This window comes from Eumetopias jubatus, unplaced genomic scaffold (assembly GCF_037043125.1).
Source record: "Eumetopias jubatus isolate StellerSeaLion01/CBP00866 unplaced genomic scaffold, mEumJub1_p1.0 scaffold_4, whole genome shotgun sequence".
Taxonomy (NCBI): domain Eukaryota; kingdom Metazoa; phylum Chordata; class Mammalia; order Carnivora; family Otariidae; genus Eumetopias; species Eumetopias jubatus.
In genome coordinates, this window is record NW_028274810.1 from 9,863,742 (window position 1) to 9,872,313 (window position 8,572).

Sequence of the window (8,572 nt, forward strand, 5' to 3'; positions counted from 1 at the left end):
ACCAAGGGACCAAGGAGGCTGGGGAGTGGGGGAGGGTTTCAGGGTTTCAAGGGAGTGTTTTGCTGACCCTGGACACTGAAGCCTGGAGCTGTGTATAGACCAGCAAAGCAGCAGAAGGATGAGGCTGCTAACTGAGCCTGTGCAGGCTTACCCGTGGTAGCCAAGTGTTGGGTCCGTCCCCGGAAAGGCAGACAGGGAAGCTGAGAAACTAGGAAGAAGTGAAGGTAGGAGGAGGTAATCTGTGACTTCCCCTGGATAAACACGGAAGGAAGAAGTGGACAATTGCCAAACTACATAGCATGCCAACATAATTTACAATGTGTGTGTGTGCGTGTGTCTGTGTATGCATGTTTCAACCATGGCCAATTCTGAAAGGAAAGGGCTTTGTTTCCAGAGGATTCATTAGAAGGGTGTTGCTACTGTGCTGGTACTCCCCTGGCTGAATATAAAAGAACCTTTTGAACCAAGAGTCAAATTTTACAAAGAGAAAAGCCTGTTGTGGAAGCTTGGTTTAAATGGGAAGATGCATTCTAGAGCAGTGGGTTTGCATGGCATTTTCCATTCAGTCTGGCATGGAAGAGAGGTGAGGCTCTAAGTGTGAGGATGTGAAACTCACCAGCCTGTGGTGGTGAGTGAGGCCCCTTTATCTTGTAGGACCATCCCCTGTCGGCTCATCACCTCCACCTGTGTCAACACGGTGTGCGGACAAAGTGGACGATGAGACAGGTAAGCGAGGGCCATGAAGGAAGAGGGTGCAGACGTATCTCCAACCAGGTAGTAAAATCAGTCAACTCTTCAATCTCCATCTTGAAAAGGATCATTCAGCTGAGATTGTAACTTTGTTTCTCTTGGTTGTAGGAGAAATTTATAACCCTGGGCAGCTATACAAAGAAGTATAGAGATAATGAATAAATAGATGCAGAATTCTTTCCTGTGGGTTATATTGTGTGGGATTTGTAACAATTCTTGAAATCATTCCGCTTTGTCTCTGCTTTGTCTGCTTTTCTGTTTTTATATTTGAAATAGGTAAGAGAATCTGAAATGCCACATGTACAAGACTGATTTATTAATTTACAAAAGTAGCATCATTGCTGAGGATAATTTTCCTTGTTAAGTCTGCCACAAGTCTCAATTGCCTGGAAGATTCCAATATATAGAATTGTAGTTGTATTTTCAAATGTCTGAGGAAATATGATTAATTAAAAAACAAGTGGAGCAAATGTTTAAGAAGGATTTAATCTGTTAAACTTGTTAGTTGGACATTGATCAAAGAGCCAGTAGAAACAATGTTTTTAATTCTTTTTAATTGCTGGATTTGTAAATAGAACAAGGTGATTTGTAGGTTGAACTTGAAGGTTTAAGATAGACTAGGTTTTAAAAATTAAAACTTTAATATGTTGCATATTAGATTAGATACACACACACACACACACACACACACACACGCACACACACTGAACTCTAATTAGTGTTATCCAGGTACAAAAGGCTTCTTTCCCCATACCACAAAAAAGAAAGAAAAAATTATCACCACATTCTCATCAGCTGCCTGCAGGGCAGCTCCAGGTCCTGTCTGACATTGGTTGTGATTATTCTTATTAATTTCTGCCAACTCAATGTGTCAAAGGTGATATTTCATTGTTGCTTTAATTTCCATTTCTATGACCACAGTGAGGTCGAACATATTTTCATCTTGAATTGGACATTGACAGGGATCTCAGAATTTCTGCTGGAGCCTCAAAGAGAAAAGCCCCCGGTGGTGTGCACTACCGGATTCTAGGAGGAGGTCCTGGACCCATCCCCACAGGATGTGCTAAGGAGTGGCTGATCTGGTCCAGAGGTTTCTTGCTCACCTGGGGCCTATGAAGAGAAAGCATTAAATCAATGAGGAAGATAGAAGACTCTAAAAGGGATGGTGGAGTGGAGAACACTATAGTTTTTCTTCCTCTCCCCCGTGTGGAAGGAAATCCCTTCCCTTCCCCTCAAGGCAAATATGAGGAGCCCAAAAATGCTGCTCTTAGAAAATGGGGGGAGCCGAGGGGGGACTGATTTTCCCATCTTGGCCAGCTGTTCGTCTGGGGGCATTGGAGGGGAGGGTGCATTGTACACATACAGCAGGGGACACAGGAAGGCTTCCAATAAAATGAGGCTACAGTTGCTACCTGCCCATCCGCCCATTCTGGGATCTTTCTGGCGGTGGAGAAGCAGGAGAAGAAAGGAGTTGCAAGATTGGGAGGGACGGTTGGCCCTAGCTACCATGATGACCTGGAGTCGGGTTGCTCCTGGACAACAGAAATACTTCCAGAACCTGGAGGAGGGCCTCTCCGTGGTCCCACAGAGGCTCTGACCTCTCTAAGGTGAAGGTCGGAAGACCACAGCAGGCCAGCAACCTAGACCCACTGATGTGCTGGCTGAGCAGAAAGGAAATCTAGAAGGAGCAGTGGAGGCGGGACATGATGAAAATAATTGAGAGTTTTGGCACCACTTACAACAACACACATTCTGGTTTATTTCGCTACATCTTCTGTGTTAAGTCTGGCCACCCTGAAGGCTCTGTAAGTTTGGACTTAATGTCCAACATGGATATGAATGGTGCAAAAACCCATCTTCTTGGGTCACCTTTGCCACTCTGATCATTCCTGAGGCAACCAGCTGGGTTGTATGTGTGTGTGTTTAATCAGGTATAAACTGACAGCACCTGGCCTCAGCTGCATTGAATCCCTCTAGCATTTTTCTCTGCAGTTTTTCTGGTGCCGTCATGTGATATACGTGCAAGAGCACACTGGGCCATCCTCAGACATGTGCCCACCTTGACCTGCAGAGTTAACACCTTGTGGGGCAGTCCAGTTGAAGCCTCCAAGAAACAGATCCTGAGATGGAGTTAGGGGTGCATGTAGCTTATTGGGGTGTAACTCCAGTGAAAGATACAATGGGGGTGGGGGGAGAACTTTGTAGGAAATACCTCTAAGACTATATACAGATCAGACACCCGTGAAAGGAAACTGGAAGAAGCAGGGTTGGACAGGGAGAGCCTCAAATGGTGAGGCAGATCCGACAAAGTGTTGGGCCAACAAGGAGCTCTGGAATAAACGCTGCCCATTAGAGGAGTCTCATGTTGGGCAGAAATGGCAAGATGCTGGGACCCCCACTGCGCTCACTCGTGAACTGGGTGCTGCTCCAGAAGGGCAGGACTGGCTCAATAGTTGAGGCAGATCCTGAAGGCACTGCCTCTGGAGGCTTTTGGCTAAGTGTACTCCTTGCAGCTATACTTTTAACCTAATTTTATGCCAAAAATTGACAACAGGTAAACATGACAATTTTCTACTTATAATCGACTCAAGACGCTAGGGTCCCCAGCATCTTTTTTTTTTTTTTTAGGACTTATTTTATTTATTTGGGAGAGAGCGAGAGAGAAAGCAGGGGGAGGGGCGGAGGGAGAGGGAGACAGGCAGACCCCCTGCTGAATGGGGAGCCCTGACATGGGGCTCGATCCCAGGACCCTGAGATGATGATCTGAGCCCAAATCAAGAGCCAGAGGCTCAACCCAGGCACCCCTTGAAAGGACATTGAATAGCACACCTCGATGACTGCCACATTAACCAATGAGATTAAATTAAACTTCAACCAGTGGATTAAATACTCCCCTCTTCTTTCTCTAGGGCAGAAGATTCTGCATTCTACAGGGCTTCCCAGAGGGTCACCAGCAAGACTGAGCCCAGTTGCATACAGCTCAATAATGTAACTGTAGCTTGATTTTCCCTCTTTCCTTTGACCCTGTTCCTTATGCCTCACTCCTGTTTCATTTTCTTTTTTTTTTTTAAGATTGTATTTATTTATTTGTCAGAGAGAGAGCGAGCACAAGCAGGGGGAGCGGCAGAGGGAGAGGGAGAAGCAGGCTTCCCGCTGAGCTGGGAGCCAGATGCAGGCCTTGATTCCAGGACCCTGAGATCATGATCTGAGCCGAAGGCAGACACTTAACCAACTGAGCCATCCAGGTGTCCCCTCCCTCCTTGAGACCACTCTCAGATTACCTACATGCAAGGCCTGGTCTCAGACTCTGCTTTTGTGGGAACCAGGGCTGACAATAGTTTACCATGTTTCTTTTTTTTTTTAAATAAAAAAAATTTTTTTTTTTTTACCACGTTTTTTAATTCAACAGTGCCCTCTTCAGCTGGTACAATGAAGTTCAGTTTCTTAATGAATGGGGTGCGTGTGTAGGGTCATCCGTGGCCTGCTTCTGATTTTGTGATACTGTTTCCGAGGACACTTAAATTCAGATGTTTCCTCTCCTTTCCTCTCACTATCAAGCCTCTAAGAGATGCCTCCTGCTTTCAAGGCTCCCATGCCTCTCCCACTAAAATCCTTGAGGCTCACATGCTTTCTCTGATCTATGTGGTCTCAAACTTACTGTCAATATTTCCCCCTTCAGGACGGAAGGCTCTCCTGGTGCTGCACTTCAGTGGAGGCTGTTTATCATCTGTGACTGCTTGGATCTTGTTGTGCCTCTCCCTCAAAATCTCTGCTGAATTCTCTACTCCAGAGAGGGCTCCAAAGCTGGCTCTGCTCTGCTCCTTGTATAGGTTCATTGCCCGCCTCTATGTCAAGGGCCTTTCAGTATAGGTGCGGGTTAAGAATATTCCTATTCGTTCCCCTTATTCTATCGTTTTTGGAGCATGTCTGTAGAGGTCCTCCTTTGAGTGGCTGCCATTATCCCCTGGGAATCAAAATTCCCAATTCAACTTCTATTCCAGTGTCCTATCTCTTCTTTAGTCGATTATAAGTAGAAAATTGTCATGTTTTCCTGTTGTCAAATTTTTTTGGCATAAAATTAGGTTAAAATATTTATTTTTAAAGATCCTTGCTATAGTTTTTTCCTCTCTCTTCATTACTAATTGGGTTATCTGTTGCCTTTTATTTATTTATTTATTTATTTGTTTTTTCCTGCAGTTTTTAGATTTATTAAGCACGTCAGGTACCTTGGATTTCACATGCATTTACGTATTCTTCTGATTCTTTTTTTAAAATTTTTTTATTGTTATGTTAATCACCACATATTACATCATTTGTTTTGGGGTAGTGTTCAATGATTCATTGTTTGTTCATAACACCCAGTGCTCCATGCAGAATGTGCCCTCTTTAATACCCATCACCAGGCCAACCCATCCCCCCACCCCCTCCCCTCGCCTTTTATTTATTTTTTTGATCATTTTATCATTGTTTTTTCAAAGTATCCACATTTTCAGTGAACCAAACATGGGTTATTGATCCATATCTTTTCATTTCATTGACTTCTCTTAATTTCCTTATTTCTTTCCTTCTATTTTCTTTGGATTTATTCTATGATTCCTTTCCTCACTTCTTAACTGAATAGGTAAGTCATTACTTTCCAACCTTTCCTCCTTTATAAAATAGTTAAAGCACAACATTTCCTCTTAGATAGTTTTAGCAGCAGTCCAAAAGTTTTCATAGGTAGTATGTTCATCGTTACTCACTTTTTAGTTGTCGTAGCCTGGGGCCATTGGAAAGCAGAACCTGAAGCAATGGTTGGGATGTTAACATGTTTGGAAGGTACAAGTCCAAGGCGGTAAGGAGGAGGGGAACAGAAGTGAGGCAGGAGGACCTGGAAGGAAATGTGGCCCAGTGCCATGAGCTGTGGAAAGGTAATGGTTGCTCAGCACCTATGTCCACTTCGTGCATTAAATTTCTCCAGCAAGGTTGAAAGAAGAGACCTCACCTGAGAGTGGTCTGCAGGAGAGAGAGAAAGGAGGAGGAATTTATCTTTCCAGCTGCTTTTCATCTCCCACTCGCCACCGGTCAAGATTCATACCAAAAGATACGTATTCCCCTACATTTCCAGTGAGTAGCATCAGGCCCTTCCCTGGGTGCTCAGGAAGCCAGATCCTGCACCCCACAGTGAGGTGTTCATTCCAGTCCCAAGTGAAGAGGCAACGGTGGGCGGGCCACTGACCAAGCAAGAGAAAGAAGGAGAAGGCACACAAGATTTGTTTTTGCCAACCATAGGTAATATCTAATTTCTGCCATAATTAATTTTTTGACTCATGAATTATTAAGAAATGTTTCTAAAATTTTAAATATATTGGTTTTTGAGGGCATGATTTACAAAATTGATTTTACGTGTGCTTGAGGAAAATACGTATTCTCTACTCATTGAATGTAAAATTCTGTATATGTCCATTAGATCAACCTAAGTGACTCAGTTTAGTTACTGAGAGCATGTGATAAAATCTAGCATGATGGAATGACACATTTCTCTTTGTAGCTCTGTCAATCTTGCTTTTTATAGGTTGGCGCTATTAGGTATTTATAAATTTAGAATCACTATATTTTTTTTCCTGGTAAATGATTTTATCTTTATGTGGCAATCTCTTTATCTCTAGTAATGCCTTTTGCCTTAAAGTCTTTTTTACTGACTTTAATATGTAGCTATAGAACTTTCCTTTGGTTGCTATTTTCCTGGTATATTTTTTTTTCTATTCTTTTACATTTCATCTTTCCATATCCTTAATTTTCAGCTGTGTCTCTTAAACAACACATAGATGGTCAGGCTCCACGCTCGGTGCAGAGTCTGGGATTCTTTCTCCCTCTCCTTCTCCTACTAGTGCTCTCTTTCCCAAAATAAATAAATAAATCTTTTTAAAAAAAACCACGTAGTTGGATTTTTAAAAATCTAGTCTGGCAATTTTTGTCTTGTGACGAGAGGCTTTAGGCCATTCATGGTTACCATGATTATTGATAGACGGATTTATTTCTACCCCTTTTTAAACTTTCTGTTTGTCTCATGTTTCCATTATTTTTTCCTTCTTTCTTACCTTCTTTTGGATTAACTTAATAGATTTTCTTATTCCACTTTCCACTCTACTAGTTGAGAAGTTATTCAGTCTTTTTCTTATATTACAATGGTTACCAAGAAATTTTTAACATGTATAGTAATCAGAGTTAATCAATGCTTTTCCACTCTCCTCCCAGAGAATGAGAGAAGCTGAGAACACTAACTCTGATGCCCACGTGCAGGTTTTGGGCTGCTATTGTCATGCTCACCTCATTCTCTCTTTAAAGTTAATAAGGCATTGTTTTCATTACTGTATTATATAGTCAGCATACTTAGATTTACTCACCATTACTGTTTCATTTTCTTCTTATTTTTTCTTACATCTCACCTATTTCTTCTGGAATAATTCCTTTTTTCCTTAAGAGTACTTATTCCTTTTATGGATGGTCTTTTGGGGTAAACTCTTGCCATTTTTGTGAGCCTAAAAATGAGTCGATTTCATCTTTGTGTTTAAAAAATACTTTTATTGTTTTATAATACTAGTTATTTTCCTCTCCACAAATTAAAGCTATTATCCCACTATATTCTTGCATTATTGCCTTTCAGCAGACAATTATCTATGTAGTTGTCAAATTTTCATAGCTAATTTCTTTTTTCTCTCCTTTAAAGATTTTTTTCCTTTGGAGTTCTGCAGTTTTTAAGTGGATTTATTTTTATTTAGTTAGTTTATTTAATAAACATCTAACCCTTTACTGGGTGTCAGGCATTTCTAAGCGCTCATTTAAACCTCAAAACAACCTTATGAGGTAGATATTATCAAGTATCTCTACATATGAGGAGACTGAGGCCCAGAGAGGTTAGGTAACTTCCCCAAATTTACATAGCTAGTAAGTGGTAGGGCCATAATTTCAACCAGGGCAGTCTGGACCTAGAATTTTCTTTATCAATATAAAGATATTCAGGTTGTCTTCTCAAGTGGGCTTTGGTAATTTGCATCTTTCAAAAATTTGATTCATTTTATTAAGTTTTATGGAAATTTATTGGCATAAAGTCTTTTTTTTTAAGATTTTATTTATTTGAGAGAGAGTGTGTGTGTGAGAGAGAGAGAGAGAGCATGAGAGAGGGGAGGGTCAGAGGAAGAAGCAGACTCCCCGCTGAGCAGGGAACCCGATGAGGAGCCCTGTCCCGGGACTCCAGGATCATGACCTGAGTCCAAGGCAGTTACTTAACCAACAGAGCCACCCAGGCGCCCTGACATAAAGTCTTTTGAACTTTATTATCCTGTTAAATGTGTGTACGGTCTATAGTGATGTCCTCTGTTTTATCCTGTTATTGGTAATTGACATCTTCTGGTCTTATCCTTATTTATATTATTTGCTTGCTTTGGGTTTAATTTGCTCTTCTTGTGCTCGCTTTGGCAGCACATATATTAATTTGCTCTTCTTTTTCTTATTTTTTGAAGTGAGAATTGAGATTACTGACTTGAAATTTTCCTTTCTAATATAAATATTAAATGTAATAGATTTCCCTGTAAGCACTACTTTAATTTTGATATGTTGTAATTTCACTTTCAATGAGTTAAAAATACTTTCTCATGACTTCCTCTTTGGTGAATGGGTCATTTAGACATTTTTTTGTTTAATTTATGAATATTTGGAGATTTTTCCCATTATCTCTTTGTTATTGATTTTTAGTTTAATTAAACTGTTGTTGGAATACATACTTCGCACAATTTCACTTCTTTTCATTTCATAAAGATATCTTTTCTGGCCCAGAATATGG